The 21,911-nt window shown below is 42.9% G+C and overlaps 1 protein-coding gene across 1 annotated transcript in view; it reads right to left on the reverse strand.

Moving 5' to 3' along the window:
- EDAR (ectodysplasin A receptor) overlaps nt 1-21,911 on the reverse strand; it is a 73,913-nt gene that overhangs the window by 28,499 nt on the left and 23,503 nt on the right. The gene's annotated exons all lie outside the window — the stretch shown is intronic.

The following is a 21,911-nucleotide window of genomic DNA, read 5'->3' on the forward strand; positions in this document are numbered from 1 at the left end:
AAATATTTGTGTGTGTTGCCAAAATAAGAACAGAAGGGCTCATAAGCAGAACAAAGGTTACATGGGAGCAATGCCCAGAGGTCTAAACAAAGAGAGGGGGAGATGTGCACGTGCAGTTGTGCACACACACAGACACACACACCCTAATTGCACATCTCTTTCCTCTCTTTGAGAACACAATGGCAGGAGGGAATCCAGTCTTGCCACATTTACAAAAATCTGTGGAAGATGAGGAACCAAGTCTAAATTCTGGCACCTCTTGGCTTGCTGTGAAATCCTCCCACGGAGGAATGGAGGTTTGACCACTGAATGAGGGAGGGCTGGGGATCAGTAGCCTGGTTTGTGTCCACACCAATTAGTGCTTGACCACACTACATCAAGTTTGTCTGGGAAAGATCCGTATGGAGCAGCCAAAGCTAAGCCAGGGAGTGAACCAACGGCAAGCGGTGTGAGCAGTCAGAACACTAGGGCTGCACTTTCCTTGCTGGCTCCTGTGGATGTTCTGAGAAAGCCTCAGAGCTGCTTTCCCTTCTTTAGGAAGCATCAGCTGCTCTTTGTTCTTGATAAGGAAACTGCAGATTTAAGAAGTCAAACCCAAGGAAGGATCCAAACCTTCTATCCAAAAAGCTATTAAAACGGGAAAAAGAAATCAATGTTACAAACACATGTGCTAATTTATTTAGTTTCTTAAAATGATTAATTTTGAAAAAATCTAATGTCCCATATTTAAGTACTGGATTTCTTTCTAAGGTGAAAAAAGAGACAGGAAAGGGAGGCACAAATTAGTTTTTCTTCAGCTTGATACAACCTATTTAATTATATTGTTGTAGCACATAATATGCCCTGGGGGTTTCAGAGCTTCAAATTGCATGTGTTTCAGACACAGTTGCCACATTTTGGTCCTAGCAGATGTAAACTACTCTTTCAATTTTCCGTGTCTCAGATGCTGGGAGACTTTTAGCCTCCCAGAAAAACACAATTACTGCTTTGTGCCACATTCAAGCATACAACTGACATGAGAGCAGTGCTCTAGTATTTGAGATCGCTGCTAACATTTACATTTTTAAACACCAAGTAGATTAAGCAAAGATTGTATCACTCCAGCATCAAGCTATGAACTTGCTTTATATGTTCCTTCCAGCAATTGGGCTAGCTGAGACAGGTAACTGGATGGGTGGGTGGACAGCCTGAATTATGAGTACATTCGTTTGTGCAGGAAATTGCACTTTGAAACCTAGAAACAAAAGAGAATCAGAGATAAATTATCCTAAATCTAGAGGTAAGAGATGGAAAATAGTAATTCCATTGTATAAAGTGTGAAAAATGAAGTTGGATGAAGGTTTTGTCTATGGCAGTGCAGTTGCCTGGAAAAGTTCCAAGGATATTGTCTTAATGCATATGTATGTTAAGCTGTACCTTCATTATAAAAGAGTTTCTTAGACCTTAGATATTAATATTACTAAGGCCCCACTGGCACTGGTAAATTATCACATTTATTATAAATCTGGTCTGAGGCTGCTCAGAACCAAAAATTTCACCAGTAAATCTTGAATCTGTGACTTTACAGTAAGAGTATGTCTTTCAGCAAAACCACGCTTCAGTTGTTTTCAAGCCACCCAGATGTTTGCTGTTTGAGGTACTTGTATGCAATCATAGCCAGATTTTAAAAATGGAAGAAAAGAAGTATAGCCCACTAATGTTCAATTCAATCTTCATTTGGCATTTATTTACATAAAGTGTTGAAAGTGTCAAGTTATACACGCATAAATAAATATATTTTTCTCTCTCCTAATATAAATATGCATGTGGGGTATGTTTTATATGTAAACATACTTTTTCCCCTGCATTACTTTATTTTATGCACCAATATGTCAAGCATATGGGAAATACTTCTTTTAACTGGAAAAAGCAATTTCAAAGTGCTAGACTAGAACTCCAGGGAAGACTTTTCCCACAAACTGCAAAAAAAAGTTGAATTTTGGTATTCATCCTCCTATTCAAATACACTGCCATAAACTGACTGTGTTATTTCTGTTGGTTTTATTTGTTTGTTTGGTTGGAATTTTCCCTCCTTTGGTGTTGAAACTCAAACCACTTATTTTATAACTCAGGAGTGAACATGGGAGTGGGGGAGGGAGATGAAGGAGGTTTCTGGCAGTATGGCCACTGGTAGTTACACAGCTAGGGAGACATCTGAAGGTATCTACCAAGATATGCCAGGCTGCTCTTGGGCTTGCTGTCAGCTTTCAGGCATGGTAGTTTATATCTGCACCATGCTAGCTGTCACTCATTAATCCCATCCACACAACAAGGGGTCTACTAGTGCCAAGCTCACTTTTGTTGCTGGCTGACACCTATGAAGACACGTTCAACCAGCCAGCTGCTGCCAAGAAGTAGGAAAAAGAGTGACCAGACATTATGACCCCTAAACATTAAAAAAAATTAGTTCTTAATGAATTATTTTCCTTCAGCTGAAACAAATGGCTTTCTCCTGTGGGATGGCATGAAGCAGTGAGCACGAAGGAGCTGGAGGTGTATTTTTTTGCTGGGACTCCGGTATCGCTCCTAAGGAATTTGGGATCTCCGGCTGCTTGTCTGCCAAGCCCTCCAGAGATCCTGATTTGTGTTTTTGTTTGGGACGTGTGGGTGTCTCCAGAGAAGAGGTGTAAAACACAGACAGTGTCTTTGTGGATCAGGTGTGCAACACACAGCAAGTCTCGTCATGACTAGCGGGGGTTGCTAATTACAGCTATATTTGTCTTTTGGGCATATTCGTTAATAGCTGGTAAGAATATACACGTAAGATGACAGGAAGGAAGACTATTTTCCCAGTGGCAACCACAGCAAGAAATGCTAGAGACTCTCTGGCTCAGCTACTTTCCTGTAGATGCAAGACAGAAAGTTGGGGAACAGAAAAAAGAAATTACTGGGACCCTATTATTCAAATATTTCTCCTCTCAGACCAAAAATCCTTCCATACAGTCCTTGTGGTTTCCTGTCAAGAACTGGTAGGTGCAAATAAATAAGTTAGTAAGTAATTAAACAAGTAAACCACCAGGTAGAAAATGCTTAGTTCATGCTGTCTAAACAAGAAAAAGCATCATGCATTGTCCTTAGCCTTCGAATTTGATGATTTACTTAGATTACTAGGTAGCACTCTCATGATTTATTTACAGCATCCATGATTATAATCAGAGTAAATATATGAAATGTGCAAACAATGAGGTTAGCACAGCTGGTGGACTAAACCAAAGCACACAGCTTTCAATGGATAACATTACATGTTCTTCTAATTCTCTGGCTTCAGTAAGCAATACAGTGGAAAAATAATTTCCTATCATAGAATTTTTTAGTTTTCAAAATACAGTTGAAAAAAAGAGGAAAACAAACATATGGATTGAAGCACAGGAATGTTTATCATGTAGACAGAGGAAGGTTTTTTGTATCTCTGTATTTCTTTAATTTCATCATTGACATAGATATACTTCAATGACAGAAAACAACCTTGTGAGAGGGAAAGGCACAACCACTGTCTCAAACAGCTTTGCCAGTTCTGATAGGCCTGCACACATTTCTTTTCTGGGGTTTCCTGAGCAGCAGTTTGGTTATCAGATCTGTGGCTAGGAATGTAATCCCTGAGCAGCTGGCAAACTGGTATCGATCATCAATCCACATCCAATGACCCCAGCTAACAATAGCAGAAGGCAAGACAAAGACTTTCATATAAATAAAGGTGGGCACATTTCATGTCCTTAACAGGGCCACCAATACACCCAGCACTTCCCCTGAGTTCCCAGGGTTTATGGGAGTAACCTCACAAACCACCTTTTCCACAGATTATCACAGTTTTTTGCATGAGCTCAGTAGATAATCTCTGTATGCTCCCGATGGTGCTAAATCCTTCTTAACTGAGATAAGCATATAATCCTCACTGCAGGGCCTCACAGGCTTCAGAGTGCAGCAGCAGAGTTCAGTCTGGCTACAGACTTCTGAAAAATAATGCAGTCTGAGTTTTGCTTTCAGGAGGGAAGCCCATCACTGAATGACAATGATGGCACTGCATGCTCAGGGACAGAATAAACTCAGCGAATTAAAAGTAAATGGAAACACAGAGATGATGGAAGAAAACTATTCTGCATCCTTAATTAGAGTTTGCATTGTTGTGAAAAAATATTGTACAAAACATTGAATATTGTCCTACATTTTTAGGACAACACCAACTATATTGTTTCCCACTGTTTCTTTCTCACTTTGACCTTGCAAATACCTTAAGAATTTCTTCAGAGAGGTGTAAAAAGTGCTAAAATGATACAACTCTATTCGCCCTTTTTGCCTGAAACATCAAAAGACAGTGGGAACAGCCCAAGTTAGACATAAAACTTTAATTGTCCTGTGATCTGGCAACACTGTCAGAAAAATAATTGATTGATCGGGCACAGAAGCAAGACTTTTTCCAGTGGGAACAGTATTGACAAGAGGAGACAAAAGATTCTTTAATTTGTTAATGGGTGCACTGTGTGTTGAGGACCTGGGGACAATCAAACCTAATGAAAAGCCATCCATCTCCTACAGACTTGCTTATTCGGAAACTACTGGAAGTTGATATTTGAACCTGTTTTTTCACCTTACATAAAGACACATATCAGCTCTCAGGCAGGCAGCCCATCAACTTTATGAAAAGGTCTTTGGGGGAAGAAGAGGCTACCATACAGGAATAAAGCAAAAACAGGAAAGAAGGAAAGGCTTTTCTAACAAATTTTGTACAACTGACACACATTTCTGCTGAAAGGAGGCATTAACAAGGTCTGAGAGGGCCCTGGATTTTCCTGTAGTGCACACACTGTTGGCTGGCCTGGCCCTGATTCCGCCTCTCCCCTGGGCTGACATTGATTTTACCTGCCAGTTGCATCTCTCCAAAACCTAACTCTGCTGGCTGGGACTGCTGGAGGACCACTGTGGTCTCCATTCCTGTTCCAAAGTCCTCTCAGGGCATGTGGCTCACAGGCAACTCCCCTCTGTGCTGCCCCAAGCTACTTGGGGAGGTGAGAAGGGAGTGAGCATAGGATAGACTTTTTGGGCAGGAAAATGGTAATGAATTAATCTTGCAACTTGCCATAACACATCCACATCAGTGATGTTCATGCTAGACAGCCTGGTGTTTTAGTGGGGAAGTGGTACTGCAAGGAAAAGACACTCATGACCTCCTGCCATGGAGGCTACTGCAATTGGTGCTGCTTTATACAAACAAGAAAATAGGAGGGCAAAAACGTGAGCAGGGATTTGCTTCTCTCCCAGCCAAAAGGCTGCCCTGATCTTAGGAGAAGTTACATAGGCTCTTTTGCTTTCTTACTGGTGTTTCACTATCAATATTTTTTTTAAAATAAAAGATCTGTGATGTGTTCTGCTGCTTCCATGTAGACTTTCTGATTATTTTCAGCTCCTCCTAATGTCTGCCAGAAAGTGCTACAACAATCATATTATTCCTTCTGGTTTCCTTGCTTAGGTATTTCTTTTTGGAGGGCTTGGGCTTTTCTTTAGAGAAGCACTGGCAAAGGTGGTGGTGCTGGGGGCACATTAGGGCTGCACCCCATCCTCCCCAGCACGTCTCCTGCACCACCCAGGTGAGCTCACCTTGCTGCCAGCTCACAGCTGCCAGAGGGCATCTGAGTTTTCCATGGAAATAGTGGGAAGATGAATCTTACATCACCATGAAAAATTGCAAGTGAAAATGCTAGACTTCCCAGCCTAATACTTCTAAGATGAGAATTAATGAGCAGCAACAGTCATTCACTGTCTGATGGATTGTCTCAGTGCCCCATCTGCTCAGTGCTTTCTCCATCATAATTTCCTAAGAAGTTTCCCATCTACTCCTACCCAAGGGACAGGAAATGGTTTTTTTGGAATTTTGCTTCAAGGGACTAGGTAAAACTGCTGATATGGAAACAATTTAGATTCAGAAGCTCTCCTGAGACAAGTATTGCTTTCCATTTTGAGTGGAAAATTAAAAGCTTATTAGGAAAATGCATACTACCAAAGCAATGATGCTGAGTTTTAACACCTTTTCATTTTTGCTATGCTTTACTCTTCTAGGTGACAAGTAACATTGCAAGAACAGTCTGAGTCTTGCTTCTTATTATCAGGATCAATAAGGATTTGAGTTCACATTTTGCTTCCATTTCTCAAGGTCTGTTTCTGGGAGCTGCTGATTACTGTCAAAGATCATAATATTTGGGAAGCAGATGATTTTTAGCACAGTGCAGACACTGTCATTCTTTAAATAGAGTAATGATTATTGTACTTATTATTGTATTATTATTTAAATACAATAATGGTTGAAATTTAGAAACAGGAAGGAACTGAGGTGAAATCCTGCAGTGACCATTGACAGAATTTATTGAAATTGTAAATGGAATAAAAGTCCCATGGTGACCATTCAACAAATAATGTCTGTTCTTAGCTCTACAGTACATTTGCATTTCTTAACTAAAAGCCAAATATTGTTAGAGAGGTCAACACACAGTTCTGGTTTTTCCATGGTTTACTGAATTACTGCATCTGACAGGCACAGAGAATAGCAGCTGGGGTGCAGTGGGAGGGAGATGCAGCAGAGCATGGTGGTGCCTCTGGAGGTAATGCAGAACAGGTCCCTGCATGGGGCAGGATGTTATCAGGAGGGTCCTGGCCACGAGTTCTCCTTCCTTGTACAAGTGCATTAAGCAATGCTGCAGCAGTTCCACTGTTTGGCAAAGGTAATGGAGACACTACTATGTTGTGGCCATTTATACTTTGGTACTTGATGTTAGAGTCCCAGAAAAGCCTCTTGTTTGTCAACGGGCCTCTGTCTTACAGACAAAGGGATGCACATGCTGCCAACAAACATTAAGTTTTTTATTATTCTACTTTTTACATAACTGTGTTTGAAGGGGACTTCTTATTTTTGTAAACTAAAGGCTGGCTGCATTTAAATTCAAAACTACGTCCCAAGCTGCCCGGGCCACCATTGTTGGGAAGAGCAGGAGAGGGAGCAGAGGGAGGGGAAGCTCTCTGGTGGGAACGGAGGCCACACAGTGAGCAGGCGCCGTGCCCGGTGCCCAAGGGGAGAGGAGGCTGCAGGGCACAGCACAGCCCTGGAGAACCCACCAGGGCTCTAGGCAGGCTGTTGGGGCATGGGCCATGGGAGCAGCCCCCATGTGCCCCATCCACCCACCCATCTCATGGGCATGGCTGCCCCTGGGGCCTCAGCGAGGGGATGGGGCACAGAGAGCAAACCACAGCTCCCAGTCCCAGTGCTGGGCAGAGGAACACGCCTAAGCAACCAAATCCCCCCTATCTGTGGGTACTGGCGAGCTACAGCCTGCTCAGGATGCTGTTTATGCCAAGCACCACGTGTAGAGGCAAGAGAAGGAACAACCACCACCTTGGCTAAAAAGAGCTGAAGTTCCAGCCCATCACACGGACATGCCTACAGGAATCACGTGTTTACAGGCATGCGAGTGTACACAAACACATCTATTTATACACACATGCCTTCAGAGGGGCTGACTGTCCTTGACATCTCTGTACAGCCAGGATGTCCCAAAACTCCAGGAATGTCTTAGTGCAGTGGAATATCTAAGGTCAACATGCTTGGTAGGATTGCAATTACAAAGTATGCTACCTCCATTCTAGAGAAGGAGGGAGAAATGGGTTTCTCTGTTGGAATACTTTCTCTTTCGAGTTGATAATCATAAAATCTCTTCATAATTTCTCTGAGGCCCTCATTTCTTTTTTAATGAAGGTGTTTACATTCCTAATTAAGGAGTGCATTAAGCCTAGTGGTATCTTATCTGATAAATCCATTAGTAGGCTATGTCAAGCTGAGCCTTTCAAGGTAGCAAGCTAGCCTTAAAAACTGGTTATCCTCTGGGCTGAAATATGCAAACCAAGAGCTCACAATTAACTTGAGTTAATTACAAAATACCAGAAATGCAATAATATATTTAAAAATACAACACAAGTGCTAATGACTTTTTTTTGGTTTTCTTCTCCCCTTCTTCTTTCTCCTCTCTGCAGGAGCTTACAGCCTGTCACTTTGTTCCCAGGTAACACCCCTCCATGCTCCACAGGTGCTCACCACCTTCTTCTCTCATGTGGAGGGATCATTAGCATAACGAGATTGATCCAAGAATTCTTGCTTCTGCCTTGCAGTTAGCATGGATTTTACTGGTGCTTTCTGGACATGGATGAATAAACGACTTGAAATGTTTATTTTTACTGGGTCTGTCAGTTGGTCTAATACAAGACATTACCTATCTCTCCATGCCTATTTTCCCAACACCACCATCACATAACTCAGGCAAACTTTGAGACACCACCTCCTTGCCACACAAGGTGTCAGCTGTGGAAGTAACCATTTGACCTCCTTCCTAAGCAGCCTTGCTTCCCAAGCAGCTATTGCTTTCCAGCATGGCATGCTCAGCCACTTGTCACTGCAACTTGCAGCCTAGTACATTCACTTAAATGAGACTGGTTTTGAGACACCAGGTAGGAACCTTCAATTCAGTGATTGCTCTTTGGATGTGACCTGTAGGACCTGTCTGATATTCTTTATACATATGAGTGTCAAATGTTTTATCTAAGTCCAAGGATTCCATGTACCAGCCTCCTGTCAGGATGGCTGCCTTAGGGCAGATGTGGGTCTGCCTTCCATGGGTCCCACTGGTGCCTCAGCCTTGATTCCTGTGGCCTAGGAACTGAGGTAGCTGGAAACCATTGCACATGCTGCAGGCCACCCTGCAATATGTGAAGGCCAAGCTTTGCCACCTGCTGACCTGACAGCAAGCACTCCAGAAAGCACAGGCAAAGTGGGGAGTTCAGGCTGGCAAACCAAGGACCTGGAAGGCAAGCCCTATGTGGTGTTCAGAAAATATGTCTGCAGAAAGGAAGCCATATCCTGCTGCTAGTGCTGTGCCAGGTGATGCTTTTCCCCTGTGCACTACCAGGTGTCCATGACTCCCTTCCCCAGTCACCTGGGGAGAGCTGCTGGCTGCCTCTGGCTTGGGTACCCAGCCTACATGCTCTCTTCAAATATACTGTATCTCAAACCAGCTTTATATTTCTTCTCCCCACTCCCTTCATTGGTCATTTAGCTGATTCAAATGCCTTTTACAGTGCTACATCCCAATTAAGCTGCTGAGAAGAAAATATATTTTTGTCACTCATAAGCACATCTACTGCCTCATCCCATTCCAGTGGCACAGGCACAAGAAAACATGGAGATGTGGTTTCAGAAGCACTATCTTGTCCTGACAGAGAGGTGATGTGACAGAAATATGGCAGAGCAGTGTGGAAAAAATGAAGATGATGGCACCAAAGAATAATTGACACAACAGTGAGTGTCATAGTCTTATGGTCTTGATTTTTATAATCTAGATGTTTAGTAGCATGTTTCAAAATTATAGTAATGTAAAGCTGCTTTTTGCTAAGAGTCTTTGAACATACTATGAGTCTGACTGTAATTGTGAACCTAACCTCAGGTTTTATAATATTCTGTGTTGCTATAGGAAAAACTAAATGATGATAGGAAAGGGACCTCTGTGGAGCAATCAAAGTCCTAAGATGTACGGAAGACAAGGAGCCAGTGGGAGTACTTAAAGTTATCTCCAGAAACATGCAGTATGATCAAATAAATATAATCTTTTCTGTTACCTACCAGAAAGGGACACATTTTCCTACCAGATGATGAGGGATGTTGTAGTGAATAAATACAGGTCCTGACAGCTGCTTTTATAGTTATGTGTAATACTTCGTTGGCCTTAAGACATTTTAGACTTGGCTATCCTCTAAAAATGAGAACTTCCTATAGCTCCTCTTAGAATCTTGGGAATGTGAAGCATCACCCATTGTTTGTGAAATATCACAAATAGCTGAAGACCTTCTGTTCCCTCTAACTGCAATGTTTGCTGAGAAAGGAGATATACAGGAACAGCACTAATTGTGCCGTAAATTTAAAACTGGATGTGAATCATTGTCCCCATAAAACACATTTGAATAGATTTAATACTGCCCCATCAATGGTTAATTTAGTGTTTTGATTTACCTTATGTCCTGTGAGTGCTCTCTTTACGTGCTTCACAAGTGAAGGTTGGCAAAGCTCAATCTCCTGAACAGGATTCCGACTCCACTGGGGGGCACTGCCTTAGCACATATATTAATGCACTCACCTGCTTCTGAGAAAGCAAGATTTCCAGAGAAATGTTTAGCTACCCTGAGACATTCTGCTTAATGGACCAAATAGGCACGGATATCTCTCCTATGTGTACTGTTAGATTACCGACTTGCTAGCTAAACAACCAGTGCTAAGCTGAGGATGAAACCAAGTCTGAGTACAGAGGTAGTTCAAACTGTTTATTGGCACCAGGATCAACAGATTCTAAATTAGCTACAAAGCTGCAGGGAATCCTGAAATGTGAAATCAGTTTGGTGTGGGATTTTTTTTTTTTTTTTTTAATTCTTAGCCCCTCAGGAGATTTGAGATGGTTTGATGTTCATCTGGAGACTTGTCAAAATTCCATAGAAACCTAATAGCCTGCCAACATGGGTGGTTGCTGCTTGGAGGCATTTTGACATGGCAAAAGTCCTGTCTGCACGCTGCAAACCTGCATCCGTCAAAGGCTGCCTGGAACGGCATGAAAACCGGAGCTGTGCGGTGTCAGAACGCCGTGTGCAGGATTGCAGCGGTAATGTATGCACATCCCAGCTCTCCCAAGGCCGCCAAACTGTGGGAGGAATCCATCTGGCCCCTTAATTATCCTGAGCTCTGCCCAGGAGTGAAACCCCACAGGGTGCTGCCACGCCTCTGTAGCGGGGTTTGGGTGGGACGGTGCTCCCTGTGCTCTGGTTAGAAGAGAAATGAAGACCCGAGGGCAGCTGAGGAGGAGGGAAGCAGAAACCTGGGCAAAAGTCTAGGCATGGAGTGTTGTTGTCCAGACCAGGAGCCTGTACTGGAGAGAAGGCACCAGGGGCGGAAACAGGGTTGTGAAATGTGACATAATGGAAGGCAGCAGAGCCAAGCACAGGCTGCAGTGTCCCTTTGGTGGGGACACTGCTGGCTGCTCCATAGCCAGCTGCCTGGTGGGGTCTGGAAAATGGAATGGGGCCTCCAGTCTGGAGGCAATCCGAGTGCATAGGGCCTCCAGGCTTGGAAGCAAGCACAGTCTGATGGAATGGACTGGGTTGCTGAGGTTTCACAAAGCAGAACTGGAGCCATCCTGTGCTGAGCAGTGGGAGGGGAAGAGGATGAGCCTTAAACCAGCCTTGTGATGAGGGTCAAGCTCTTGCTTGCAGGCATGGGAAAAAAAAGCTTGACAGAAAGCTGAAGTGTCTGCCCCATGGCAGCACAAGAGACCTGCTCACATTTCCCCAGCAGAGCTCTGCTGTGCTGTGCCAAGTGCCTAGGGATGGTGACAAGAATTAGAGCGAACTAGTCAATGGGACAAAACTTAGTTACACACCAACCTGAAGGAAGACATGTAGGTGTACAGGAATTGCATGGCAGGAGAGAAGGCACTTGGGCAGGTCCTGCCTTTCCGAGTGAAGCCATCACCCTGAGCAGTACACGTGGAGGAGCCAGTTAGCTCAGGGGAGCCTGAGCTGGCAGGGGACTGCCCAGAACATGTCCGTGGGAGAGGCATGGGCTTTCTGTAACTCAACCACCCTCTCACTGGGGGCTTAACCTGCTCACTGGGGTCCTCTTAATGGCTTTGCAGTTGCACAGCTGAGAGGAGATGGGTGCTTCCCTGCCCCTTGTTTCACACTGTGGAGAAATGTAACACACCTACTCCTCACCACAAAAAGCACATTGAGGTGCTGAAGTGTGCCCAAAAAAGGGCAAGGAAGCTGGTAAAGGATCTGGAGCACAAGTCTGATGAGGAGCAGCTGAGGGAGCTGAGGGTGTTTAGCCTGGCGAAGAGGAGGTTTAGAAGGGACCTTATCACTCTACAACCACCTGAAAGGAGGCTGTAATCATTTGGAGGTATATCTCTTCTCCCAAGTGATAAGCAATGGAAGAAGGTCTCAATGGTATCAAGAAGAATGGTTTCAAGTTGCACTCAGGGAAGTTTAGATTGTATGTTAAGGAAAAAAAAAATCACTGAAAGGGTGGTCAAACGTTGGAACAGGCTGTCCAGGGAAGTCACCATCCGTTAAAGTATTAAAAAAACATGTGGATATGGCAGCTGGGGACATGGTTTAGTGGTGGACTCGGCAGTGTTGGGTTAATGGCTGGACTCAATGTTCTTAGAGGTATTTTCCAACCTTTAAGATTCTGATACCTGCACCAGGACTATACCTGCATGTTGGATGACTTGCACTAATCCCAGTCACTGTTCTTGTTCCCCTTTGGGTATATTTGAACAAGTTGCAAGCAGAGCAGGGCAGAAGTGTTAGAGTTGTTTAGGATCCCTCTAGGCTAGGAAGAGGCAGAACTTGCTGGAAGTTTGTGCTTACTCATCAGTCCCTGAATTTTGGAGCTTGTGTTGGAGGAGGTTCTCACTGGGCTTTGTGAGTTTTGTTTTGTTTTGTTTTGTGCTTTGTTTTATTTTGCTTTGCTTTGGTTTGTTTTTTTTCAAGGCTGGACATGCCACAAAGGGCTTTGTCTGAGAGCCTTGCGGCCAAGAACGCAGATTTACATCACCACAGGCTGATGGATCGCGTTTGGACTTCACAAGGAAGAGAGGAAGGGCAGAGGAGGTGCTTGGAGAAATGGCCTGACCAGGTCCCACACCATTCTAAGCTGTAGTGTGGTTATGGCAGGATGAGGGGTGAAGTCAGATGTGCTCTGGGTGGGAGAGGTGGGCTGTTGGGAAGCAGAGCAGTAGATCCCTGGCAGAGGGGAAATGCTGCATGTCTGGCTGGAGGTATGTCACTCCACTCAGCTTGTGGATGGCACAGCAGTGCAAGGCAGAAAGCAGAGATGGATAAAACTAGCTAAGATAATTCTAAGAAGATTAAAAATAATTCCTATTTATCAGGATTATAAGAAAGAAGAAGAATAGCTTACAGCTGAAATGTAAGTGGGTTTTTTTACTGTCCTGGCACTTAAGAATTCACTGTAATTGGAGCAATGAGAGGCTGAAGGTCTCCTTGGATTACAGTTGCCTACAATTCAGATGATACTGCAAACACTTTCTGAATTCTCATGGATCCTTATTGGAAAAACTTGGACCATAGATGCTTACTGGTGTGGATATTGCATCTCCATCTTGTGGCCTTCATGCAGTTTACTACTAAACATGGAAAAAAATAATTCTCCCTATATTTCATTTCTATCACATCTGTCAGCTTTGTAGTTTGTGTCTGTGTGTGCAATATTTGTGGCCAAGTATTTTAAAATAAAAATTCCTTTTGCAAGGCCAGAGTGGATATTTTTCCTGTACTTAATCTCCTGCTTTTTCCAGCAATTTTAACAATGAAGTAACATTAATAGAATGAAGTCTACACTGAAACAAATATCAGAACTTCATTAAATTAACCTAATGAAAACAAGATTCTTGCATCTTCTCTGCTGTACTTTCTTTAAAAGTCTGTGTACCTCCAAGGCACATCCAAAAAGACCAGACCATAAAACCATCAGATTCTACAGAAAATTATACAGACCTTTGATAATTCATTGTATCAGTATGTTAAAGTGCATCCTGTCAGAAAAAGAAAGAAGGTGTTTCTGTGATAACTGCTTTTTTATATTTAATATTTATCAAATAATTCAGTGGTTAAAAAACCACCAGAACAAGATGGGACCTCAAGAAGTTACCTTCTGTTTCACGCTCAGAGAAGTTACCCTTCTGATTCATACTAAGAGAATCATTCTCTGCCACACCAACAAACTTTTATCTAACCACATCTTGGGAACCTCCAGTGACAGAGATTGCATAGTTTTCCCCTCATCTCTTTATTCCATTGCTTTGCCACTTCTGCTGTTAGGCAGCTTCTCTGTGTGTCTCATCTATATCTCTCTTCATTCACCTGGAGCTGCTGCTGTTTTTCTTACCCACCACAGACATGAAGGATTATTTCCTTCTGCTCTGCAATGGTCTCCTAGGTATCTGTGAGCTCAGCTAGGTCATATTTTATGTAAAACAGTTCTGATTCATCCAGCCCTGCATCATTACCCACGGTTTCTAGAGCACTGTCTGCTTGTGCTTCTATCTGGATTTTCTCCACCGTGACCTCATCTTTCTTGAAATGAGTGTCTAAAACTGAGCAGAGCAATTTTATGAAAGCCTTGGTCACCCTGGATAGAGCATTGCATTTAAGAGGTTATAAGTTCTTTTTCACACATCCCCCAATGAGGCTGTGAGAGAATAAAGGTCCTGAAGTCAGCTAGGGATCTGCTGGAGAATAAAATCTCATCTGTTAAGCTGCTACATGTTTGAAGCTGGTAAGTTTTTGACTTGCTCGTCTCCTTTCTTCCCCATAAGCTATTTGGCATTACTACCAAGATGAGAAAAAATACCTTACATTTGTAAGACATATATCAGTTTTGCAGTTTCTATTTATACCCCAGCAAATACATTCTAGTTGTGCCTAACAACTGTCCTGGGTTTTTCATTCTGCTGGAGTAAACTCCACTGAATTTTTTGTTCTGCCAGTGATGCCATAGCAACACATTCCCATTCTTCATGCTCCTTGTTTTGCCAGGCTGGTAAAGGGGATGTTGAGGCTGCTATGGTAAGAGTGTTTTCATCTGGAGAACAAAAGCAATCTGCACCCTCAGAAAGCTGTCATCGTCTCTCCTGCAGACTGCTGAGCCATGCCAGCTCACATCTTTTCACTGTGATGCTGGATGAAAGCAGTGACTCCAGCAACATGAGCTGCTATTTTGAGTTGGGTGCTCAAGTTGCTGAAAAAGATTTTTCTGGCAGAACATCTTTGCAATATTTCCACTACAAAAATCTGCTTTCATCCTCAAATTCTAGTGTCTCTTTTTTGAGGACTGAATGTTTTACAGGCAACGCACACGTGTGGCCAGGACAGAATACAGTTGTGAAGGCCAGCAAGAGCAGTTCTGCTTTAAACAGAGCTGGGAAATTGCTCCCCTTTGCCCATTAACTTCTCTGAGTATCTCCTATGTTGGCCAACTCTGAGCTCAAACTACTGGAGGATGCCTTAACAGATCACATCTATTTTAACAAAACAACACAAAACTATCAATGTCTGTGAATATTCATTGCAGATACTTCACCGCTCTTTAAACAACTATGTTAAAATTTGGTTAATTCCTTAGGTGATGTGAGAGAAATGGGGTCACTAATTGCATTTAACTGCCATCCTGAAAACAAAACAGAGTGATATGTAATGAGTAGAGCCTAGGAAATGTTATAGTGAAGCTTATATCTTGTCTTTTTGGAGTACATTGGCAATGGCTTAGTGTTGGCTGCATTTTTTTCTATGTGTAAGATGGCAGGATGGCTTTCACATGGAGACATTGAGCTTCTCGGAAACTTTCTTTAGTATAAAGCAGTGCCTGCTCCTCCAGAGCCAACATCTCTGTACTTTGAAGATGAACAACTTAGAAGAAATATGGGAAGCTTTGATTGCATAGAAACACTAAGATTTTCCCATCATTAACAATACAAAGTTAGGGCAATCAGAGAAGGAAACTTCCAGGATCCTATCTTTGACAGGTTGCAGTAAAATCAAGTCCCAAGGGCCAAAGAGAGACGATGAAAATATATGTTTTTAGCTTTCTGCTTTTTTTCCCAGTCTCCTAAAAAGACAGTGCATTGAAAATATACTGGAGGGCCATGCAGGTATATTATTGCTTGCCTGACTTTGCTCCCAGAGTCACTCCAGCACTTGCTGGAGTCAAGTATCTGCTTTGAAAGAGTCAAACAGGTCAAAAGTCTACTTACACTATCACATGAGCAAGCCAGTGCTAAATGAATGTTTTTGGAGAAGTACAGGAAGGGGGAAGACCATGTCTTATCTGCCAGCTATTCCCAGTTCTAGCACTTGGGATGGGGCCATATTGTTTTGAGTTTATGTTGAATACAAAGCTTGTATGTACATCCAAGTCAGCTAGAGGAAGGGAGGAAGCCTTCTCTTTGTCTGGATCAGCTCACACACACCTAGGTCATACTGGTCATACCTCCTGTGGTACCTTCTGGAGCACCTTGAGGTGCTGCTTAGAGCCAGTTGGTGTAGTAACCTCCCCTCCTGAACAGGTCAGATTTTGAGAGCTATCTCTCAAATCAAGTTGATGTATTTTAATTAACTAATTTAACATTTTATGTTAAAAACATGTGTTTGTTGTCTCTGCAGGGCAAGTTGGAAAAAACCTTATGCACAGCAAAGTGATGCCTGCACATCTGATCTGTGATCTGTGATGGGACAGGCACTTACAGCAGTGGGGAGTGGAGAAGGGTGGCACAGATAGGGCACATGTGGATGACCAGCACGATAACCAGCCCAAAAAGGCCAGGTGCTAGGTGCTCCTGGGCTCCATGTGGGCTTGAGAGGAGCTGGTGCTGCTCCCTGCACAGAGCTCGGTGTCCATGCACCAGGAGGAGACAGGAGGCAAGGCAGGAGATGCAGTGAAACCCACTGTCTTAGAGCTGAGAATGGTAAATCAAATAGCTTTGAAGAGCCAGAAGCAGAAATATATTGCTTACTCCTTAAAACCTAAAATGTTATATACAGTTTGGAAACAGAATGGATAAGACTTTGTAGAATAAGAATTTTTGAGCATTTTTTTTCCTTTTATAAACAGCTTTTGTTCCTGATGGCTGGTAGGACAGCCAGACTTTAACCCTTTCTAGCCATTTCTTTTGTCTTCTGTAGAGCTGGAACAGATGTTGGTAGTAATCTCATCCTAAATTAAAATTAATTTTAATAAACATGTTTCTAGGATGCAGAACTCAGCTCGTTTTTTGTGGCAAGATATTTTGCCACAAAAAGCCACCCTGAAATCATGGCTGCTGGATTACCATGTCTCCTCATGTCCTTTCACCTTCACTACACTGTAGATTGCTAGTCACACTAATATTAACAAATTTATTGTACCTAGAAGCAATGTTTTGCAGCCCTATAGGCAACTAATATTGATTGCTGCAGAGCTCTTGCAAACAGGTCCATGGTTTCTGGAGTCTATCATGAAGTATTTTATGGTGTTGGTGAATTTACCTAGCCCAATATTTTGGGAGGTAGTGTTTCTAAGCTAAAAATTGCAGCAAGGTGGTTGTTCCTTGCTGGTCACAAATAAAATTTAAAGTAATTCTGTCCTTCCTCCAGGTTAAAATATCTGCAGGTATCAATATGCAAATAGCCCAGACAGACAGTTCTGGATCACACAGGTGACTGTGGTGTTCAGTGGATATAAATAACAAGGAACTATTACCACTTGGAGAAGCTGTTTTGGTACATTCAAGTCTAAGCATGAAGCAAGAGAAACATAAATTTTAGGCCTTTCCTGTCAAACATGCTGTCTCGTCCCACTGGTTTGAAAAAGCGCAGTTGTTTCCCTTAGAACAGCATGAAAGCCTTGGGGAAAATTAAAATGGTGAGAGATTCAGTATGTAAAATATACAGTGCAGAAGACTGAGAGAGAATCTCAGTCTAGGCATGAAGAATCACTCTTGTCACGAGCTGGCAGGAATTTTATCCCTCATTTAGACAAAATTGAATCTGGGGGTTTGATCAGTGTGCCTGCTTGGTGAGCCATCTACCGGCTGTTCAATGCAGTGCCCAACAGCTGACCACCTCCATCAACCCCAGGTTAATAGGTTGGAAATCTAATGCAGGAGGATGTGTGCCTATGTGAAGCAAGATGTTGTCAATTATTCTGTTTCTGGAAAATATAATTCGAAGAATTTTTGGAAGAAGAAATGCCAAGTTTCTAGTTAAACTTGTTGAGTATCTCTGGCAAATTTGAGTAAGAAACTTTCTCTGGAGAGACTATAAAAATAGCTGTTCAAGCCAAGTAAACAATGTATTCAATGTGACAACTTTTGTCATTGTGTCAACTCTGATTTTCACAGATTATGATGAATGCATGAGGGAGAAGCTAAAATAACACTAAAACTTGTAAGATGGGGGGGATTCCAGGAGAGGACCTGAACTGGTAATATTAACTAAACCCGTGTAGTTCAAGCACAATAAACCTCCAAGGCTTCTTCTGAAGGTGGCTGCTAGAGCATTCTCAATCTGCTTACTTAATTAATTTAACATCCAGCATGAAGAAACCTGGAACAGTCTAAGACTCACATCGGTGTGAAGCACTGAGAGCCACACATGGAATTGTTCTCCCATGCTTCACGTAGTTGCTGCTGACATCTTGTGCTTAAGTCCTGCATGTTGGCAGCACTTGTAGCTGCAGCTTTATCTGAGATGTATCTGTGTGGAACTCCCTGACTGTGCTGCAGCTGGAGAGTCTCCTCTCATAGGGAAACACAAGGTCTTCCTATATATATATATATATATATATATATATATATATATATATATGTAGAGATATATGTATATGAGAAACAGCTCTACAGTGTGAGGAAAGACTAATTCTGCCTCTCCAACCCATAGGAGATGCCGGCAGAGCCCTGATGCATATTTTTTAGGTGGCTCTAACACAGCGTGCCATTGTGTAGTGCTGCTCTTGTTCTTGGCCTCACATTACTGAAGGTTATCCTGCAGGGAAGGGAGGCCATCCTGGAAGTGAGCTGCAGTAATGGAGGCTGGAGCATGACCTGTACAGGTAAGTAGACCAGCAGAATTTGTTTGTTGTGTTGCATAGTAGGAGCTTGCTTTAAAGGGAGGGGCTGAAGCACAGAAGGATAATTCCCATGATAGACTGACTGCTGTAGATCGGTTTGGAAGCAGCAAATATGGAAAACATTTTCTCTTTTATGTAAACATGCTTTTTTTCTAAAGCCTTGGACCTGTCTTAAGAGGGTGAGCTCATGTGCAGCTGAGTAGACTTTAGTTATCTTCCTATGGATCAGTCTGACAAGTTGCCACAGATGCTTCAGATAACTTAGAAAACCTGTAACCATTACTACACCCTGCCTTGTGTGCCTCCATGGTCCACTGGAGCCCTTATAGCTCAAGTCAAAGCAGCTTCCAGGCTACTTTAATATATTTTGGGACTAAGCCAGGAGAGGCAAAGCCCAAGGCATACCTCAGGCTCTGTGCTGAGGCCCTTGCTGCCACATGGCTATATTTCTTCTGCTATGCAAACTACATGGTGTGCATGCAGTTGCTCCTGGTCACACTTTGGATGGTGCTTTTCTGCCCTAAGTAAGACATAGTCAGCCCAGCCTTGTTTGCTAGGTAGGCTTTCCCCCCCTCTCCTTTAGAGATGTTTCTCTTGCATTAGGGATTTAAAACCTGTCATATCCAGCACTGTTTACTGGAAGGCACAGAGGGACACAGTTGTGTCTCTAACAGTCCCATGCTCCCTGTGTGATGGCACTCACTTCCATCTGATGAGGTAGGGTGTGTACTGATGTGGCTGACTCCAGACCTGTGAGGGATAGACACCACTGTCCCTAGACTAGGGAGGATGTGGGCTGTCTGAACAATTCCATTTCAAAAGTACAGCCTGGCAGCTGAGGATGAACAAGACTGCTTCCTCCCTGGGGTGAAGCATCAGGCACAGCTGTGCAGGTGGAACCCCCCCTGAAGTCTGCCGCAAAGTTCTCAGCGATGCTGGCGGCATCTGGATTTGAGCCATGAAACACAAAGAGCACATTCTGTATGGCAGTTGACAGAGTTAATAAAAGGTAGATAAAAGTGGTGGATGTTCAATGCACTCAAAGGAAGTAGTCTTATAATTTCCCTACCAAAAAAATACTGCTATAAGCACTCAGAGACCTACCCTAACATAAACCTGTACTTAGCAGTTTGATGAGAAACCTGAAAAGTATCTTGAAAATAGCCAAATCTGAGCTCAGATTTGAAATACAACACTCTATATATTCCAAGCAATGGAATAATCACTAGTACATGAACAATTAAGTAACAGTTCACTTACAGAACATATGAGAAGTGCTGTAGCCTTTGCTGTACCAAAGGGTTTATTTGTAGTTTGTTGCTTGCATTGAAATGACATGTTACAGAAAGATGAAGGGAGCCTGTCAAAGCCCATTTGAAATGTCACTTCTTCCAAACAAGGCTGTCTGCTTTCATCCCTTCTTGCATTATCAGCTGAACTGCTGGCACCAGGTATTCAAGGAATTTCAGAGGGAAGGAGGAGAGCACTGTATTTCCTTGTCACTGTGATAGATTTCACAGAGCATTTGGACTATACAGCTGGCCTCCTGTCACACAAATTGACATCTTGGGAAAGCAACAGGCTTTAAAAACAATACTCAGCTTACTCCAGGACTGGGATTTTCAGTGATGACTAGTGCCTCTTTTACACATGAATCACTCACTTTCATCCTTTAAACGTGTTCAAAGAACTGGAGGTTCTGCTACAGACTACCTGGGTTTGTAATTAAAGCGCCCACCTCCACTCTTGCTTGTTCCCATATACCTGCATCTCAGGGAACAGGTTTTCTCTGCTTGAGATTGAGCTACTCCCCAGGCTGTTGTACATCTCAGAGACAATTAATCATGTTTGCAAAGGCTATTGTATATGTGGCCTGTGGTTAGTGGGCACGGCCTTAGATGAGATCCTGGGCTTTACCAAAGGGGCAGGTTTGGCACTGGTGACTGGAGCAAGACAAAGAGAAACACCAGCTACTGTGCCAAGTGATGTGGGCACCCTTCCTTCAGAGAAATGGCACCCAGCCAGCAGCCTAGCATGGTCTTTGAAGTATCAAGCTGCTGACAGTGCTGTTTAAGATCAGAAAATAGGGATCCTATTTAAACCATGTTTGGTGCTTGGGAAAGGGAATGTTATCAAGCTCAAGTTTTGGGAATGCAGGCCCACCAAGGACCACCTCACTCCCTGCAGAGTGGCCAAGCAACCAAAGCCCCACTGCTCTTTCTAGATGAAATCTCTGAGCTTCCTCTATGAGTCCAGAGCCCGTTTTTGTTAAACCTAAAACATTACCCCTCCAGTCACATGCTCCATACCCACACATTCTAAATGGAAATGGAGAGCATTTCTGAGCACAACACAGTTCTGTGTTTTCTGCCAGATGTTTAAAGGCAGTGGCATGCTGCTGTGAAAAGCCATTACATACAATTTGTATATCCTTTCATAAAATCCTTCCATGTATTTTGGGATTGAAGTTACATGAATAAGACTGAAAAATATGGTCCTATCTATTATCTTCCTTATTTTTAATGACTTCTCACCATCCCACTGCATGCTGTTTCTCAGTAGTACAGCACAAAGTTTTGGACACGTGTAAACTTTGGGCATCTGCACTTCAGTGACATCCTGAATGAACTCAAAGGACCCTTGAAACAGTGCCCTGACTTTGAATTTATCCAGGCAGACATTCACTGTCCTCAGTTCTGGTAGTTTTTTCTCTCTTCCTCTGCCTCTTCCCAAGACACAGCTTGTAAACTGCTCCTAACTCTATCAAACTCTTCCCATTTTTATGTTCAAGTCAGAAATGTGTGCCCTAGAAAAGACCACTTCCATGACAGCTCAAAGCTTTCAAACTGCATCCATCCTTCTGCCACTTTGCCCAAGAAAGAGACGCTTTAGCGAGAGCAAAATTGTTTCTTACTACTTGCAAATTAGAGTTGATTTTTCCCAATCTTTTCCTCATACTTTTATCTTTTGGGGAGAGATTAATTATGGACAACTTGTGGAAACATTTTTCTAGGCAATTATTAGGATGCATGCAAAAAGTTGTACTGCAATATCTCCCCTTAGAGTGGTGAAATGCAAACAACAATATTTCAAGGCTCCCAATATGAATGAGGTATTCTTATGACTGACTTGCTTCAAGAACTTTTTCTATGTGTAGAGGGAACAACAT

Source organism: Catharus ustulatus, chromosome 2 (genome assembly GCF_009819885.2).
Source record: "Catharus ustulatus isolate bCatUst1 chromosome 2, bCatUst1.pri.v2, whole genome shotgun sequence".
NCBI lineage: Eukaryota > Metazoa > Chordata > Aves > Passeriformes > Turdidae > Catharus > Catharus ustulatus.